General features: G+C 43.0%; 1 non-coding gene across 1 annotated transcript; it reads left to right on the top strand.

Moving 5' to 3' along the window:
- Window positions 1-16,671: 16,671 nt before the first annotated feature.
- Window positions 16,672-16,809, top strand: LOC119920312. Its single transcript, XR_005448068.1, has one exon. It is a non-coding gene; the product is annotated as a small nucleolar RNA SNORA7 (small nucleolar RNA).
- Window positions 16,810-18,825: the final 2,016 nt, after the last annotated feature.

The raw sequence follows: 18,825 nt of genomic DNA on the forward strand, positions 1-18,825 counted from the left end.
AAGGTGTGGTAGGAGGCAGAAAGATGATTGAGTGCTTTAAAGCCAATGATGAGGAGTTTTTGTTTGAAGTGTTGGATGGGCAACCACTGGAGATTCTTAAGAAGTGAAGAAACATGGTCTGAACGTTTTTGTAGAAAAATGATCCGGACAGCAGAGATATAGGAGGCAGGGAGGCCAGCAAAGGAGGCTGATACAGTAATCGATGCAGATAGGATAAGTGATTGGAAAAATGTTGTGAATCCTATGTGTCAAAGCACTTTGCTTAGTGTTGGGGTAGATACAGATAATCAGATAAGAAAAAAATTGAATAGAGAAACAGTATGGCCTAGTGGAAAAAGCACAGGCCTGGAAGTCATTCATTCATTCAATCATATTTATTGAGCGTTTACTGTGTGCAGTGCACTGGACTAAGCGCTTGGAAAGTACAACTTGGCAACACAGTCCCTCCCCAATAATGGGCTCACAGTCTAGAAGGGGGATACGAACAACAAAATAAGTAGACAGGCATCAATACCATCAAAATAGACAAACAGAATTATAGATTCATTCATTCAGTCAATCGTATTTATGCATTGCGTACTTGTACTTCCCAAGCGCTTTGTCCAGTGCTCTGCACACAGTAAGCACTCAATAAATACAATTGAATGAATGAATTGAGCACTCACTGTGTGCAGAGCACTGCAGTAAACACTTGGGGGAGTATTCATTCATTCATTCCATCCTATTTATTGAGCGCTTACTGTGTGCAGAGTACTGTACTAAGCACTTGGAAAGTACAATTTGGCAACAGATAGAGACAATCCCTACCCAACAACGGGCTCACAGAGGACCAGGGTTTAATCCTGGCTCTGCCAATCTTGGTGGGCAAGACACTTAACTTCCCTGTGCCTCAGGTTCCTCAACTGTCAAATGGGGATTAAATACTTGTTCTCCCCCATACTTAGCCTTATGTGGGACAGGGTCTGTGTCCAACCTGATTAACTTGTATCTACCCAGCACTTAGAACAGTTCTTGACACATAGTGCTTAACAAAGATAATAATATAATAATAAAATCAGATTTGACCCAATCCCTGTTTCACACAGAGCTCCCAGCCTAAGCGGTGTGGCAAGGCTTTGGCCAGTATTCAGTCTTCTTTGCCTTTCCAAGACATCTCTGCAGTGCCATCATTTTCCATGCAAATAAAAATTCTTCAACTTTTCCCAGAAAGGAGGTCATGGATTTTCATAGAAGCTTGCCCAATCCACAGATTATAAAACACCCTCTCCCTGTCAGAGGCACTGACTCAGGTCATACATACTGCAGTGCTCTCCCCTAAATTGAAGACAATTCATGAAGAAAAATCCCCCTCTAGATTTTAAGATCCTTGTGGGCAGGAAACATGTCTAACACCTATGTTGTATTGTGTTTTCCCAAGGATTTAGTACGGTGCTTTGTACACTGTAAGCATTCAATAGATATTGTTAATTGATTGAAGACTAGAACTCCGTTGCAGACCCAGAGGGAGATAGTTGCTAAGCAAACTTGTCTAAGGTAATTTAACATCAGGCTATAGCATTTCTCATCAATTTCTCAGCTGACAAATCTCAAAGCCCGTTGGTGGGTGGGGATTGTCTCTGTTGCCAAATTGTACTTTCCAAGTGCTAGTACAGTGCTCTGCACACAGTAAGCACTCAATAAATATGATTGAATGAATGAATACCTGAACTGCATTAGACTCTTGCTACCTCAAAATCATAGGGATTGTGGGAGGGTTTTACAATTCTTATTGGAGTCTCATTGGCCTTAACTGGAGACTAGTAGCTCACACATTATGGTCTGTCTATGACTCAGTAAAATCTCAGAATTTAGACAATTTGTCAGGTCTCACATGCCATGGTGGTATAAGGATGTAATGGGTGCCCTGCAGTTGCCACCTACATTCAGGGAATAATAATCTCACCCAAACCCTCTCCTCCCCACAATTTTCCCATCAGTGTAGACACCAACTCCATCCTCCCTGTCCAATAAGCCTGTAACCTTGGTATTATCCTCAACTAGTCTTTCTCATTCAACCTGCATATTAAGCCTATCACCAATTCCTGCTGGTTCTACCTTTACAACATCTCTAGAATCTGTCCCTTTCTCTCCATCCAAAATGCTACTGTGCTGATCCATTCACTTATCATGAGAAGCAGCGTGGGTCAGCGGCAAGAGCACGGGCTTGGGAGTCAGAGGTCATGGGTTCTAATACCAACTCTGCCACATGTCTGCTGTGTGACCTTGGGCAAGTCACTTAACTTCTCTAAGCCTCAGTTACCTCATATGTAAAATGAGGATTAAGACTGTGAGCCCAATGTGGGACAACCTAATCACCTTATATCCCCCCCCCCCAGTGCTTTGAACAGTGCTTTGCACATAGTAAGTGCTTAACAAATGCCATCATTATTATCATACCCTGCCTTGATGAGTGCATCAGCCTCCTCACTGGGAGACAGACAAAAATAAATTACAGATAGTGGATGCAGCAGAATAGAAGGATATTCTCTTATTTTAATAATTGTGGGGAGCTGTGTGTAGGGAAAATATCTCATTTCCTCACCCTCCTTGCCTCCAGTTCCTCCATCATCTCCACCCTCCAGGTAATACTTCACTCTGCTGCTCTAACCGTTTTTCTAAACAACTGTTCAATCCTCATAACCGCACTCCTCAAAAATTTCCAATGGTTGACCAATCCACCTCCTCATCAAACATAAACTCTGTATCATTGATTTAAGGACCATCTCTATATGTTGCCGACTTGTACTTCCCAAGCGCTTAGTACAGTGTTCTGCACCCAGCAAGTGCTCAAATGCCATGGAATGACTGATAATAATGATTGTGATATCTGTTAAGTGCTTACTATGTGTCCAGCACTGTACTAAACACTGGGGGAGATAATTATAATAAATTATGGTATTTGTTAAGTGCTTACTATGTGCCAGGGACTATTCTAAGCACTGGGGTAGAAACACGATAATTGTGTTGATTACAATCCCTCTCCCACGTGGGGCTCACAGTCAATTCCCATTTTACAGATGAGAGAAATGAGGCTCAGAGAAGTTAAGCAACTTGCCGAAGATCACACAGCAGACAGGAGATCCAAGGTAATCAGGTTGGAAACAGTCTCTGTCCTACATGGGGCTCCTAGTCTAAAGTGGAAAGGTAAACAGGTATTGATTCCCCATTTTACAGGTGAGGTAAGTTACAGAGATGTTAACTTGCTCAAGGTCACACAGCAGGCAAGTGGCAGAGCCAAGATTAGAAACCAGGTCCTCTGACTCCCAGGCCCATGCTTTTTCCACAAGGGTACTTCAAAAAAGCAGGCAGAACTGTGAATTGCTGACTGAGTCGGCTGGAGCTTCATGAAAGACAACATGACAAGGGATGGATTCAAATCATCATCAATCGTATTTATTGAGCGCTTACTGTGTGCAGAGCACTGTACTAAGCGCTTGGGAAGTACAAGTTGGCAACATATAGAGACAGTCCCTACCCAGCAGTGGGCTCACAGTCTAAAAGAGTGGGCTCACAGTCTAAAAGTAAAATCAAATCAGTTTAATTTAATCAAATCAAATCAGTAAATGTGTTCTGAAGTCTGGCTACCAATTCTTTACCAACACCCCTCAGATCCTCCCAGCCTAGGTGGAAGTCATTGCTAGAAGGCAGTGCAACCTGAGGCTAGGGGAACCATACAGTTAATGAGGAAACCCTAGGCCAGGTTCACCAGTGTGAAGGACAGTACTAGGCTTTCTCTAGCTCCAGGACATAGCCGTTTTTTCCAGTGGCAACCCAGATCTAGGTTGGAGAGTTTATAGTGGCACAATGGTGTGGGGATTTCTGAGGCCCCAGGGCAACACTGATCTGAATTTTGGACCCCTGGATTAGGGTTCTTTCTGGGAAGCAGGACTACCCTAGATCTGGGTAAGGTCCTGTGCTCCCCCCAACCCCACTCAACCACTGCAGCCCAGGCTGAGCCTTCCTCTCATCCCCCAGTGACAATACCTCCTGGTGGGAAAACCTCCAGGGACTGGAGAAAGGTCTGTAATCATGGGCAGTTGAGCAGATGCTGATTTGGCCCCTGTTAAACACAAACCTCTTTGTGATTTGGCAGTCCCTCTCTTCAGGCCATTCTGCTAGGCCCCTCCAATCACATTTTCTCCCTTCTCCTTGCCTGCCCCTGATCCAATGCCAGAGGTCTCTTTAGAAAGAACACTTTAAGGCTCTGCCTTCCAAATGCATTCATTCATTCAATAGTATGTATTGAGCACTTACTGTATGCAGAGCACTGTACTAAGTGCTTGGGAAGTACAAGTTGGCAACATATAGAGACGGTCCCTACCCAACAGCGGGCTCACGGTGTAGAAGGGGGAGACAAGACAACAAAACAAAACATATTAACAAAATAAAATAGAATAAATATGTACAAATAAAATAGAGTAATAAATACATACAAACATATATACATATATACAGGTGCTGTGGGGAGGGGAAGGAGGTAAGGCGATGGGGGGGGAGGGGGAGAGGAAGGAGGGGGCTCAGTCTGGGAAGGTCTCCTGGAGGAAGGTAAAAGGTCATTATTTACCCTCCAGAATCATTTAGATTTCAGGCTAAAGCTGCCTGGCCAAATCTGGCAGTTTTTGTAATATAAGCCAGCCACCTGTTTCCTCCCATCCCAAATCAAACTCAAGCAGATTTTCTTACAGCCTCTCCCTTAGCTTTCCTACTGACCCATTTATTTGACACAGATGTGACTATTTTTTTTTTCCCCTGAAAACTGACCACAGTCTATGCTAATTTACCTACTCTGTGTGCTTGGACTCCACAAACCTGCTCACCCTCATTAGTGTCTGTGGAACAAAATTATACATATAGGGCCGTCTGTGTCCACAGCTACTTGGTACCAAAGTGAAGGGCAACTTTGTGAGGGGAGAAACATAGCAGAAAACCCTATGACAAGGGGAGAAAAGAAGGGCTAAATAGTTATGGTACCAAAAGACATGATAGCATTAGCCTACCTGCTCCAGAACAGTAGAAAGGATGAGAGCTGTGGAAGGAGAAAGTCCATACTCACCCCATGATGCCCTTGGAAAGCTGTCTAGGGATTAGCTAGTTTGGGAAATCTGCTCTCTGAACTTCTGGCAAGTGAAGAAGGCATTTCCTCCTGTGTTTGTTCCTGCAGACCCACCTGCCCATTTTCCAAGAAGGTTCTCTAGGACTATTCAGTTGACATGGGAGAAGCTGTCAATGCTTTTTCTGAGGGAGGAAAACTTCCTCCTTCCTAGCCCTTGAGATAGCAGAAATGGAGGAAATGATAGGGTCTGATGGAAGTCTCTCTTTAGATTTAAACCAGCTTCTGATTTCTAGTGCATATTTCAATTGTTTTTTACTATGAAAATGAAAGGTATTATTTGAAAAAAAATGCCAGAGAATAAGTAGAATGTTTTGCCAATAGCCCTTTGTAGGAAGCATTGGGTTCTCCAGTATTTTGCAAATAATTTCCTTCCCTTTGCCACTGTGGAAACAACAAATGCCAGATTCAACCTGAGTAGAATCACTATCAAATGGCCTCTGGATGTTTGCTGCTTTCACTGCACCTCTAATCAATCTCTCAATCAGCTGTATTTACCGAGTGCTTATTGTGTGCAGAGCACTATTTTAAGCACTCAGGAGAGTACAATGCAACAGTTGGTAAATATGTTTCCTGCCCACAACAAGCAAGAGACCAAGTAAGCAAACAAGAAAAATGCTCACCTTGTTTCCCTTTCTCTATTTCCCCAAGGATGAATTGGTATCAGGGCAAAGAATCCTGCCTCCTGTGTTGAAGTAGCCCAGCTCTGTGCTATCACCAGAGGAGTTCACATTAGCCCAGCAGAGACAAATTCCTGACTTCCACTGACCTAATCTGAAAATATGATTTTAGTCTGTAGAGAAAATTTGTAGGAACTGTGAAGCCTGAGACAGTTGTTTCCTCCAGCAAATGAACAACAGAGCTAATAGCAGCATTGTGGTGACCTTGATTACAGCTTCCTACTTGCCTTCCCCTGATATTTTTTCAATGATGAGGCTTTCTCAGGTAGAATGGTATAAGTGTGATTCCTAGGATTTAGGAATTTGGGGTTCTGTCCCACTGTTTCTGCCTGGGCAGAGTTAGTTAGTGAATCTAAAGCCCTGGTATACCTGTCTATACAGATGACATGAAGTGTCCTATTAAAGAAGAGGCCCCGTTTAAACTTTAAGGGCATGATAGAAATCCAATGACCAACCCTAACCAATGGGGGTGGGCTGTAGGTAGCACTTAGTGGGAAAGGGCACAACACTCAAGAAGCTGAAATGGCTGTAAGGAGAATGACTGCCCTAGTAAAAATTATCCAGGCACAGGGTCATTGGCTAGTTAAAGTTCCCAGACTAAGCCCCTGTTTTACTCTGCTCCCCCTTCCCTCCCTATTGCCCTGACTCACTCCCTTTGCTCTACCCCCTCCAACAACACTTGTGCATATATGTACATATTTATAATTCTATTTATATTATGTGTATATGTCTATAATTCTATTATATTGATGCTATTGATGCCTGTTTACTTGTTTTGCTGCCTGTCTCCCCGCTTCTAGACTGTGAGCCCGTAGTGGATAGGGATTATCTCTATTTGTTGCTGAATTGTACTTTCCAAGGGCTTAGTACAGTGCTCTGCACTCAGTAAGTGTTCAGTAAATACGTTTGAATGAATGAATGAAAGGGAGGGCTAAGTCCTGAGATCAAGTTGTGGAGAGACATGAGAAGTGTAGAAACACAATCACCTTGCCCCCTCCTACCTCACCTAGCCTCGCTACTCTTCTACTGCAACCCAGCCCACATATTTGGCTCCTCGAATGCTAACCTTCTCATTGTACCTCAATCTCATCTATCTCGCTGCTGACCTCGCCCATGTCCTGTCTCTCCTGTCTCTCTGGCCATCACGCCCATGGCCTGGAACGTCCTCCCTTCTCACATCCATCAGAAAATTGCTCTCCCTCCTTTCAAAATCTTATTGAAGGCACATTTCCTCCAAGAGGCCTTCCCTGACTAAGCCCTCTTTCCTTTTTCTTCAACTCCCTTCTGCATCCCCCTGACTTTCTTCCTTTATTCATCCCCTGCCCCTCTCAGCCCCACAGCACTTATGTACATATCTTTTATTTATTTATATTAATGTCTGTCTTCCCTGCTAGACTGTAAGCTTCTGTGGGCAGGGAATGTGTGTGTTATATTGTTGTACTCTCCCAAGCGCTTAGTACAATGCTTTGCACACAGTAAGTGCTCAGTAAATATGATTGAGTGAATGAGACCCAAATTACCCCTGAACCAAAGCCCCTTGAAAAGTGCTGTGGCATGATGGGAGATGTCATGGCATTAAACCTAATTCTCACATAAATGCTTTCTGTTTGCCTTTACAAATATCATGCCCTTCCTTTCCATTTGACACTTTCCCCTTTGATATTCTTAGCAGAGCAATAATCTTTTATCAGTCACAGCTCTTAAATGGTCCATTAGGATCAAACAGTTCACCTAAGGCCTTTGCTTCTTACCAGAAGGGAAAAATTAAATTTCTCTGGAAGGAGGTTATTTAGGGCAGAAAAATGCAAGGAAACAGGTATTTAGGTAACTGTGTGCATGGCTTTTATTTTCCCTAATTATCAGATTACTTTCCATTAGGTCTCTTCTGAGTAGAAACTTCTTGATGTGAAATAGATACTATCTAAATCATTACAGTTCATTCATTGCCATGTGCCACCTTTTAGGGAAATTAAACCCAACCTCAGGGTTACCTAGCTCAACATTCACTGACCTAGGGCATTTCCTATGAATATTAATTAGCTTGTAATACAGTCAGGCACAGACAATACCTTTGTTAAATTTAGTTCAGGATCTAATGTGAGTCTTGTAACAGATTACGATATGGAGACTATTGATCCAGATGTTTTTCTGCCAGCATCAACTTGGGAAAAAAAATATTAGCACCATCTGGAGCCTATCCCTCCCCTCCCCACAAGTTTTTTTTAAAGGGTGGGGGGCAAATTCTTTCGGAAATTTTGTGCCAGAAAATGTTTTGACATTATTTTTGTCAGTCTCCATATTTGCCAAATTAAACTCAAAGCAGTCCCTAAAATATATTCTTCAATCTCTCTGGAGCAATTTTTTTCATCTGCCAAGTTTTAGGTAGTGGGCTTGTGGTTAAATATGTTGCACCTGTGGAGCAGATTTATTGTTCTTTGATCACTATATATTTACTAAGCAATTAGCTACCAATGTATGGGGACAGACTTCTTGTGGAGGAAAGAGGTCAGCTAATCCAGCAAATACTTTGCCATCGATTTTAGGGTTGAGTAAATGAATGAGGAACTGCTAATACTTTAGCACTCACAAAAGGGAGATATTGATAAAAGTGGTGACACTATGTCTGTGGGAAAGCACAGCGTATATAGGCAAGCTCATGGAAAACTCAAACTTCCAGAGTCAATTAAAATGACCCCGGAGCCCCCTAACCCCAAACTAGAGAATTATTTTTACCATACAAGCAGGGCACTCTTCAAAAATAATCTTTGGTGCTACTTCATACATGATATAGTATGTTTCAGTGCTATTTATTCCAGCAAACACCCATGATCCTCCCCTACCCCCCCACCAAATTCCAAGCAACGTTTCTTTCAATCAATCAATCAATCGTATTTATTGAGCACTTACTGTGTGTAGATCACTGTACTAAGCACTTGGGAAGTACAAGTTGGCAACATATAGAGACAGTCCTTACCCAACAGTGGGCTCACAGTCTAGAAGGGGGAGACAGAGAACAAAACCAAACATATTAACAAAATAAAATAAATACAATAGATAAGTACAAGTAAAATAAATAGAGTAATAAATATGTACAAACATATATACATATATGCAGGTGCTGTGGGGAAGGGAAGGAGGTAAGATGGGGGGATGGAGAGGGGGACGAGGGGAAGAGGAAGGAGGGGGCTCAGTCTGGGAAGGTCTCCTGGAGGAGGTGAGCTCTCAGTAGGGCCTTGAAGGCAGGAAGAGAGCTAGCTTGGCGGATGTTGGGAGGGAGGGCATTCCAGGCCAGGGGGATGACGTGGGCTGGGGGTCGACGGGGGGACAGGCGAGAACGAGGCACGGTGAGGAGATTAGCGGCAGAGGAGTGGAGGGTGCGGGCTGGGCTGTAGAAGGAGAGAAGGGAGCTGAGGTAGGAGGGGGCGAGGTGATGGAGAGCCTTGAAGCCCAGGGTGAGGAGTTTCTGCCTGATGCGCAGATTGGTAGCCACTGGAGATTTTTGAGGAGGGGAGTAACATGCCCAGAGCGTTTCTGGACAAAGACAATCTGGGCAGCGGCATGAAGTATGGATTGAAGTGGGGAGAGACACGAGGATGGGAGATCAGAGAGAAGGCTGATGCAGTAGTCCAGACGGGATAGGATGAGAGCTTGAACGAGCAGGGTAACAGTTTGGATGGAGAGGAAAGCGTGGATTTTGGCAATGTTGCGGAGCTGAGACCGGCAGGTTTTGGTGATGGCTTGGATGTGAGGGGTGAATGAGAGAGCGGAGTCGAAGATGACACCAAGGTTGCGGGCTTGTGAGACGGGAAGGATGGTAGTGCCGTCAAGAGTGATGGGAAAGTCAGGGAGACGGCAGGGTTTGGGAGGGAAGACAAGGAGTTCAGTCTTGGACATGTTGAGTTTTAGGTGGCGGGCAGACATCCAGATGGAGATGTCAATTTCAATTTTCATGAAGAGTGGAGAGGAAAGAAATAACATATGGGATTCTTTAGTCTCACAGTGAAACTCATCATTAAGATGCTGACCTGAAATGTAATCTCTCTGGTGACCTGATGAGGACAGGCTTGCGACCCACCTGTGAATCAAGAGCTGCGTACTGGGCAACTGCATTCTGAGCCTGGCATTTGGCCCTTGTGGCCAGGAGCCTCATTGGAATAGTACTGGGTTGAGCTGGCCCCCAGTGAGGCCAGGCTTTGGCCTGAGCTTCTTTTACTTCCCCCTTTTGGGGGACAGTGTCTCCTGAGATTATGTACAGTTTCCCGTTTATCTTGCTACAACATTGCATTGCCAGGTCAGTGTTCTTCAAGAAGGTCAGGGAGCTGGTAGGGCTTAAGTCAGGGTTTTGTGTGGCTGACATACCATGGAATAGATGATCCTTTTTATTTTTTGCATATGGAGTTTTAGCAGCGTGGCTCAGTGGAAAGGGCATGGGCTTTGGAGTCAGAAGTCATGGGTTCAAATCCCAGCTCCACAAATTGTCAGCTGTGTGACTTTGGGCAAGTCACTTAACTTCTCTGTGCCTCAGTTACCTCATCTGTAAAATGCGGATTAAGACTGTGAGTCCCCCGTGGGACAACCTGATCACCTTGTAACCACCCCAGCACTTAAAACAGTGCTTTGCACATAGTAAGTGCTTAATAAATGTCATCATTATTATTATTAAATACTAGTAGAGTATCAGGTCGGGCTTAGTTTGATGGAGTATTGTTTCCTTCTTGCTAAATTCTGGTATAAGCACTACACTTATATGACTCCTTTACTTCTAAGCCCTCAATGCTTTTGAGAACATTGACTATGCCCATGACATCCCTTTAAAATAGGAAAGTCTAAATAAGCCAAACCTCTTAATTCTAGAGTGATAAACTTCCAAAAAAGTGAACATTTGTAGGTTTTCACATATTAAAAATGAACTTAAAGAACTTATGTGGCCACTTTTCATGCTGTGTATATTTTGTAGTGATGATGATGATATGTGTTGAGTGCTTACTATGTACCAAGCAGGCGATGTACTAAGTGCTGGGGTAAATACAAGCAAATTGGGTTGGACACAGTCCCTGTTCCACGTGAGGCTCACAGTCTTAATCCCCATTTTACAGATGAGGTTACTGAGGCTCACAGAAGTGAAGTGACTTGCCCCAGGTCACACAGCAGACAAGTGGCAGAGCTGGGATTATTCATTCATTCAATAGTATTTATTGAGTGCTTACCGTGTGCAGAGCACTGTACTAAGCGCTTGGGAAGTACAAATCGGCAACATATAGAGATGGTCCCTACCCAGAACCTATGACCTTCTGACTCCCAGACCCATGCTCTATCCATTATGCCATGCTGCTTCTCTGACCTTTCCAAAACCCAGCTTTCCAGTTACCACATTCCATGACTCCTTTATAGGATGGAAGCTCAAATTAAAATACCTTGGTATGCTCCAGGGCCTATTGGTCTTCAAATGTTATCTCCAATGAAGTGCCTTCACTTAAAAGAACATCAGTCTTAGGGTATCATTCAGCAAGGGTGACAGAACAGCAACAGTGTCTTGTTAAATATTTATTTAATCTCTTTAGCGCCTAGTATAGTGCTCTGGATTTTTTCATGGCTTTTGTTAAAAGCCATGAAACTGTGAGCCTGTTGTTGGGTAGGGACCGTCTCTATATGTTGCCAACTTGTACTTCCCAAGCGCTTAGTACAGTGCTCTGCAGACAGTAAGTGCTCAATAAATACGATTAAATGAATGAATGAATGTTACACACTTACTATGTGTCACACTGTTCTAAGCATTGGGGTAGGTACAAGTTAATTAGGTCAGACACAGTCCCTGCCCTTGCAGTCTAAGTAGGAGGGAGAACATGTATCCCCATTATAAAGTTGAGGAAACTGAAGCACAGAGGAGTTAAGTGACTTGACCAAGGTCACACAGCAGTTGGCAGAGGCAGGATTCAAACCCAGGTCTTTCATATTCCCAGGTTTATGCTCTCTCCACTAGGTCACGCTGCTTCTAGTGCTTACATGGCTCTGGATGCCTACTATCTCCCCTGTTAGATTGTAAGCTCCTTGTGGGTAGGGATTGTGTCTCTTTGTTATTCTGTATTTTCCAAGTGCAGCACACTGCACCAAGTGGACTCTCAATAAATACTACTAATAATAATGGTATTTGTTAAGCTCTTACTATGTGCCAAGCACTGTTCTAAGCGCTGAATAATTATGGTATTTGTTAAACGCTTGCTATGTGCCAGACACAGTGCTAAGTACTGGGGTGGATACAAGCATATCAGGTTGGATACAGTCCCTATCCCGCAGGGGGCTTACAGTCTTATTTCCCATTTTACAGACGAGGTAACTGAGGCACAGAGAAGTGAAGTGACTTGCCTAAGGTCACACAGCAGACAAGTGACAGAGCCGGAATTAGAACTCATGACTTTTTGCCTCCCAGGCCCATGTTCTATCCACTATGCCATGCTGCTTGGCTCTTTGTCATCCCTGAAAGCCCTGGGCTAATTAAATGGGCAAACCACACCTTTTAGAATTGTTAATTATTCCCTTTCTCTGTCATGGGAGTTGGGGAGGATGGGTTGTGGGGGCCAAAATTGTCCGTGCTGTCATCATTTGGAAGGCCTCTCCTTCCTGGGGCCTTCCCCGACTAACCCCTCATTTCCTCTTCTCCCACTACATTTTGTGTCATCTTTGCACTTGGATTTGAGCCCTTTATTCACCCCTCCTTCAGCCCCACAGCACTTATGTACATAGTAAATGTATTTATCTTAATATCTATCTCCCCCTCTAGTTTGTAAACTCATTATGGGCAAGGAAAGTGTCTACCGACTGTTATACTCTCCAAAGTACTTAGTACACAGTAAGCACTCAATAAATACCATCGATCTATCGACTGAAATGCTCAGGGAAGCATCAGGGACATGGTGTGAGGATGAATCTCAGGATGATTTGCAAGGAAAAGCAGCTGGTGACTGTTTTGAGGAGGCACCCAAATAACTGGGGAAAGGCCAGCATGCCCAGCCAGGGCCCTCCAGGAGGGATGTGTACTGCAGAACTCTATGACATTTCCCGAGTTACCCTGAAAAATTTAAGGGAGGCTTCAAACTTGGGAATTTCCTCCTTGCTCTTTGAAAAGCAAGCCATTTGGGCCTCAGCCCTTGTCCTGGGAGCCAGCCCAAGTTTTTCCACGGAGTAAATATGAACTCTGATGCGTTGCCCTCTCATTCAAACTTTCTCTTTGTGCTGTTCTACTTCCAATTCTCTTTTTAGGTTACTCTTTGCCATTGCATCAAAACATTTGAGGCTTGATCCAAATCTGCAAACTCTCATCTTTTTCTTCTTTAGGAGGAACGCTTTTGTTTTTCCCTGTTCATTACGCTGATTTCATTGATTTGACCCCATCTACAAATCACTCAGTACACATCTTAAATAAAGGCCCAGGAATTCATTAGGAAATCACACAGCATACATAAGTTCATCAACCTTTAGACTGTAAGCTCACCGTGTGTAGGGGATGTGTCTATTGCTAAACTGTACTCTCCCAAGTGCTTAGTACAGTGCTTTATACACAGTAAGTGCTCAAATACAATAAAACTGGCCCATGATGCTTCGGGTTTTATGTTCAGTGTATTGATACAAGAATATTGTTATCCTTATGGGCAGGGAATAAATCTTTAACTTTTATTGTACTTTCCATAATTTTTTTTGAGCCATGCATCATTCTCAGTAGGTGCTTAATCAATACCATTACTACCACTATTGGTGGAGGATAATTGTTTTGCAGCACAATTGTTACCATCCTGCATATATTGGAGGATGTGGATCTTAAATATTTGGGGGCCTCTCTGGTTTCCGTCTTTGGTAAGTACTGGGGCCCAGTCATTTCCTTTCTACAGGAGATGGCCTGAGTACTTTTTGAGGTGAAGTTTCACTGATCCCTAAAGGCAAGGAAGCTGCTGCTTGTAAGAAAGGCTCCATAATGTTCCCCAGCCTGGTCCTCACCTCCCATGTCCCTCTTCCCTTCCCTATCTCCCCTTCCTCCTCCCCCAACTACCTCTCAAATCCCACCCTGGCACTCTCCCAGACACTGCAGAGACTCAATGATTGGATTGTTGCCTTTCAAAATCCAGTCTACATTAAAATCATCTGCTAGGGCTGGGCAATTTCATTTCCAAAGCAAACTGAAAGATATTTTAAGCTCAGAATGAAAAAAAAAATACCTCCAGCAATTTTCATAGTTCTAATTCTAAAAGTAAAGGAAAAATGATCATTGGGTTCCTTCTAACAAAAGCAAAACAATTTTGCTTCCAGATGGAAAGCTTGCCTTTATCCAGGGGAAAATAGAGTTTGCAATTGGAGTAGGAGCTAAGTTCTGGGAAACTGCAGAAATAATTGAGGGCTAGTGAATGAATGAATGAATGCATGCATGGTTATGTGGATGGAAACTCTCCCTAGAACATAAGGTTTAAAAGACTAGGCCATAACTATTATAAAGACCATTTTCCATGGATTCACAAGTGCCTCAAATTTGACACATCTCCTTTGTGTCATGACAATTTGGACACCCTTAACAGATAGGATTTTCTTTGTGTTCTTTAAGAATTCATTATATTTTATTTCATTGCTTTATTTTATATGCAGGTTGGGCCTGCACAAGAAAATTAACAGCTGTGAACTGAGCTAGCTAGTGTTACCACATTAAAGGAAAACACCTAAGCATTGTAGTTGTAGTCATTTCCTCCTATCTTCAGGACACATCTACTTGGATATCCTACCGATACCTCAAACTTAGCAGGTTCAAAACAGAGCTCCTTATCTTCCCACCCAAACTTTATCCTCCTCCCGACTTTCCTATCACTGTAGACAACACTGCCATCATCCGTGTCTCACAAGCCAGTAACCTTGATATTATTCTCAGCTTATTTCTATTATTCAACTCACATATTCAATCTGACACCAATTTCTATCAGTTCTACCTTCACGTCATTAATAAAATCCACCTTTCCTCTCCATCCAAACTCTACCACAGTGTTACAAGCACTTGTCTTATCCTGCCTAAACTACTGCCTTAGTCTCCTTGTTGACCTTCCTGCCTCCTGTCTCTCCCCGCTTCCTCCCTCCTGTCTCTCCCACTAGTGTGGCCTAGTGGATAGACCACGGGCCTGGGAGTCAGAAGGACTTGGGTTCTAATCCTGGTTCCATTACTTGCCTGCTGTGTGACCTTGGGCAAGTCATTTCACTTCTCTGTGCCCAAATTGTTTCATCTGTAAAATGGAGATTAAGACTGAGGCCCATATGAGACAGGGACTGTGCCCAACCCGATTTGCTTGTGTCTAATCCAGTGCTTAGTATAGTATGTGGCATGTAGTAAGCATGTAACAAATACCACAATTATTATTATTATTATCATTATTATTATTTTCTACAAAAATGTGCCTCCAGAACCTCTAGTGGTTTACCATGTACCTCCACATCAAACAGAACCTGCTTACCAAACAGAACCTCCTTAAAGCACTTGCTCACCTTGCCCTCTCTGATATTATTACCTCATTGATTTCCTACTACAACTCGGCATGCTCACCTTGCTTCTCTAACACCCACCCAATCACTGTACCTTGATCTCATCTATCTTGCCACTGATATCTTGCCCATGTCCTACCTCTCACCTGGAACTCCCTCCCCCTTCATATCTGACAGATGATCACTCTCCCATTCAAAGCCTAATTAAAATCATATCTCCAAGAGGTCTTCCCCAACTAAGTCCTCATTTCCCCTACTCCCTCTTCCTTCTGCATCATCCTTGCACTTGGATTTGTACCCTTTATTCACTCCAACCTCAGCCCCACAATACCTATGTACATTACCAAAATTTATTTTAATGTCTGTCTTCCCATCTAGACTGTAAGCTCATTGTGGGCAGGGAAAGTGTCTACCAGCTCTGTTATATTGTACTCTCCCAAGTGCTTAGCACAGTGCTCTGAACCCAGGAAGTCCTCAGTAAATATGATGGTAAAAATTCCACTCCAGCAGATAATCGGTTAGTTGGGAGCCCTATGATTCAGGTACATCTGCCTTTTTCCAAAGCCTGTCCTGGCCCCCTCTTCCCCTACCCCTCAGAGCTCCCTGATAGATCAATGATGATGAGGGATAAAATTCTAGAATTTAGACACTGAAAGGGCCACCATTCCTGAGCTTCCCTTTCAAAAGGCAGTTTCTTCTTTAAATTATATGCAGGGACAAGGACTCCATGACAAGAGACCCAGACTCCAAAAACCCTACCAGAATCTATAAAGTTTCTCAATGGCACACATTACTATGATGGACTTGGATGCATTGCCTTTGAGGGAATAATTTATAGTTTTTTCCATTCAGGGAAGGGGGAGAATTTCCATGAAGCACTAAAAAAAATCAAAATATAAATGATGGAAGATATGAAAAATCTCTGTTGTGGGAAAAGTTGTCATCAAGAAACTTTAAAAATTGTAGTCAAAGACCAACAGGCACCATCTTTTGGAACTAGTTACTTGTTCCATTTGAAAATGGAGAAATGATTGTAATATCTTAAATTTGTAAAGCTCTTTAGTGTTCCAAGGCATTCATCTTGAGAAGATGGAGAGAAGGTAGCCTTTATTGAGGGTAAAACAATATCAGGGATTAAAATGCATCCCAACAAAAAGGGTTTTTGCTGTGTCTCAATCTCAAAAGAAACACTTATACAGAGATGTTTGTACACATTACAAACCAAAAAACTGACAATGAACTGAAATGATTCCCAGGCATCAGAACATTCTTTTTTCCTGACAAATAAAATCATTTCCTTCTCCCATCAGCACTAGATGTATCTGAACCAAAGATCCCCTCTCAGGGTTGCACCTGGAGAGTTTTTAGTACTCTACCAGTCTCGACTATGGGAGGGAGAATCAAACAGAGGCATATCAATTCCATTCCTAGCTTGGCCAGTGGCTAGTGAGTGGAAGGCAATCTGCTACAAATTAAAACTCACCTGTGCTGGGCAACAGTGGCATGGGGGAGAGTCGAAGGCAGAGACTTAAGTTTACTGTGAGGAAGGAGGCCGTGGTAAACCACTTCTGTATTTTTACCAAGAAAATTCTGTGGCTACATTACCAGGACAATTGCTGATGGAGGTGAGGCATTTTGGGAGAGATGTGTCCATGACATCTCTATGGGTCTGAGATGACTCAACAGCATAAGACAAGTCAAGAACCAAAGATTCCCACCGATACTTATTTGATTATCTCAAACACAGTACTGGGAGGGTACGGCCTTTTGTGGTCAGGGATTGTCTCTATTGCTGAATTGTACTTTACAAGCACTTAGTACAGTCCTCTGCACACAGTAAGTGCTCAATAAATATGATTGAATGAATGAAAGGGATGTATCAATTAATGGTATTTATTGAGTGCTTTCTGTGTGTAGAGCACTGCAATAAGTTCTTGGGAGAGTACAGTACAAAAGAGTAAGTATAGAGGATCCCTGTTCCTAGTGAGCTTACAGACCAGAGGGGGAGACAGACATGAAAATAAATCACATAAGTTCTGTGGGGCTAGGGGAGAGGTGAATATTAAAATGCTTAAGGGAAACAGACCCACGTGTATAGGCAACACAAAAGAGAGGGCTTAATGAAATGAGGGATTAGTTCAGTAAGACCTCTTGGAGGAGATGTGATTTTAGGAGGGCCTTTAAGATGGGGAGAGTGGTGGTAGTATATGAAGGGGGAGGGAGTTCCAGGCCAGAAGGGCCAGGGAATTCCAGAGGGAGGACATGGACAAGGAGCTGGTGGTGAGATAGACAAGATCAAGGTAAAGTGAGTAGGTTGGTTTGGAGAAGCAAAACATGCAGACTGGGCTATAAGAAATCAGCAAGGTAAGATAGTCTGGGGACAGCTGATTGAGTGCCTTAAAGCCAAAGGTAGTTTCCATTTCATGCGGAAGTGGACAGGAAAACAGAGGTTTTTAAGGAGAGGGAAAATGTAGAATGAGCATATTTCTTTTTTAGAAAAATGATCCAAGCAGCAGAGTGGAGTATGGACTGGAATGGGACAGGAGGCAGGCAGGTCAGCGAGGAGGTTGATGCAATAGTCAAGGTGGGATATGATAAGTGCTTGGATCAATGTGATAGCAGTTTGGATGGAAAGACAGCAGAGTGAAATGGATCCTTTTCCTAGTCAAATGAAAATACCATGCATGGAGACAACATTCACAAACTGGATGTTTTTGAGTGCCTGAATAAAATCTCCTCGGATTGTGTTCTAAATAACACCCAGGGCAAACCTTTGAAATGTAGGATTCACCTTTAAATGAACAAGAGGAATGGCATTATAAAAATGGAATGCAGCATCCTCAACTCAGTTGTTTCTCCATAGAAGACTCCTTTCTTTGTTTAGTATTTAACTGACTCAAGAAACATTCATTCATTCATTCATATTTATTAAGCACTTTTTGCGTGTAAGCGCTTGGGGGAGTACAATACAACAATAAGCAGACACATTCCCTGCCCACCATGAGCTTACATGGATAGGCAGGCAGCACAGGTGAGAAGATTGCCTTTTCTTACATGTTGTATTTACTTTATATAGCCCTTGCCCTCATTTTGATGGTATTTCAGTAACAATTTTTCCAAAGCCTCTCCTGCAAGAGAGACGCCTCTTTCCTTACTGGCTCATATCAGACGTGTCTGCCCGCTGCCATTGTTTCCCAGAAATCCCTTGTTATGCCTCATTTCTGTTGTTCTCCTTTCTTGTAGTCACCTCACTTCATTTTAGCACATAGCAGCTGTTTAGTATCTTGCTAATATCTATTCTCCTCATGTATCTTGTCTGTGAAAACGTATAGCAATGAACTTCCCTTCGATCCCTGTGGACGGTTTGCATTTCAAAATCCCTGTATTTGTGACCCTGGCTTGCCAGTTAATGTCAGATATTGAAGAGTGTGGCAGATGAAAGTATGGCTGAGCATTCACAATTAATGCCTGCAGTAGAATCATATCTCT

This window comes from Tachyglossus aculeatus, chromosome X1 (genome assembly GCF_015852505.1).
Source record: "Tachyglossus aculeatus isolate mTacAcu1 chromosome X1, mTacAcu1.pri, whole genome shotgun sequence".
Lineage (NCBI taxonomy): Eukaryota > Metazoa > Chordata > Mammalia > Monotremata > Tachyglossidae > Tachyglossus > Tachyglossus aculeatus.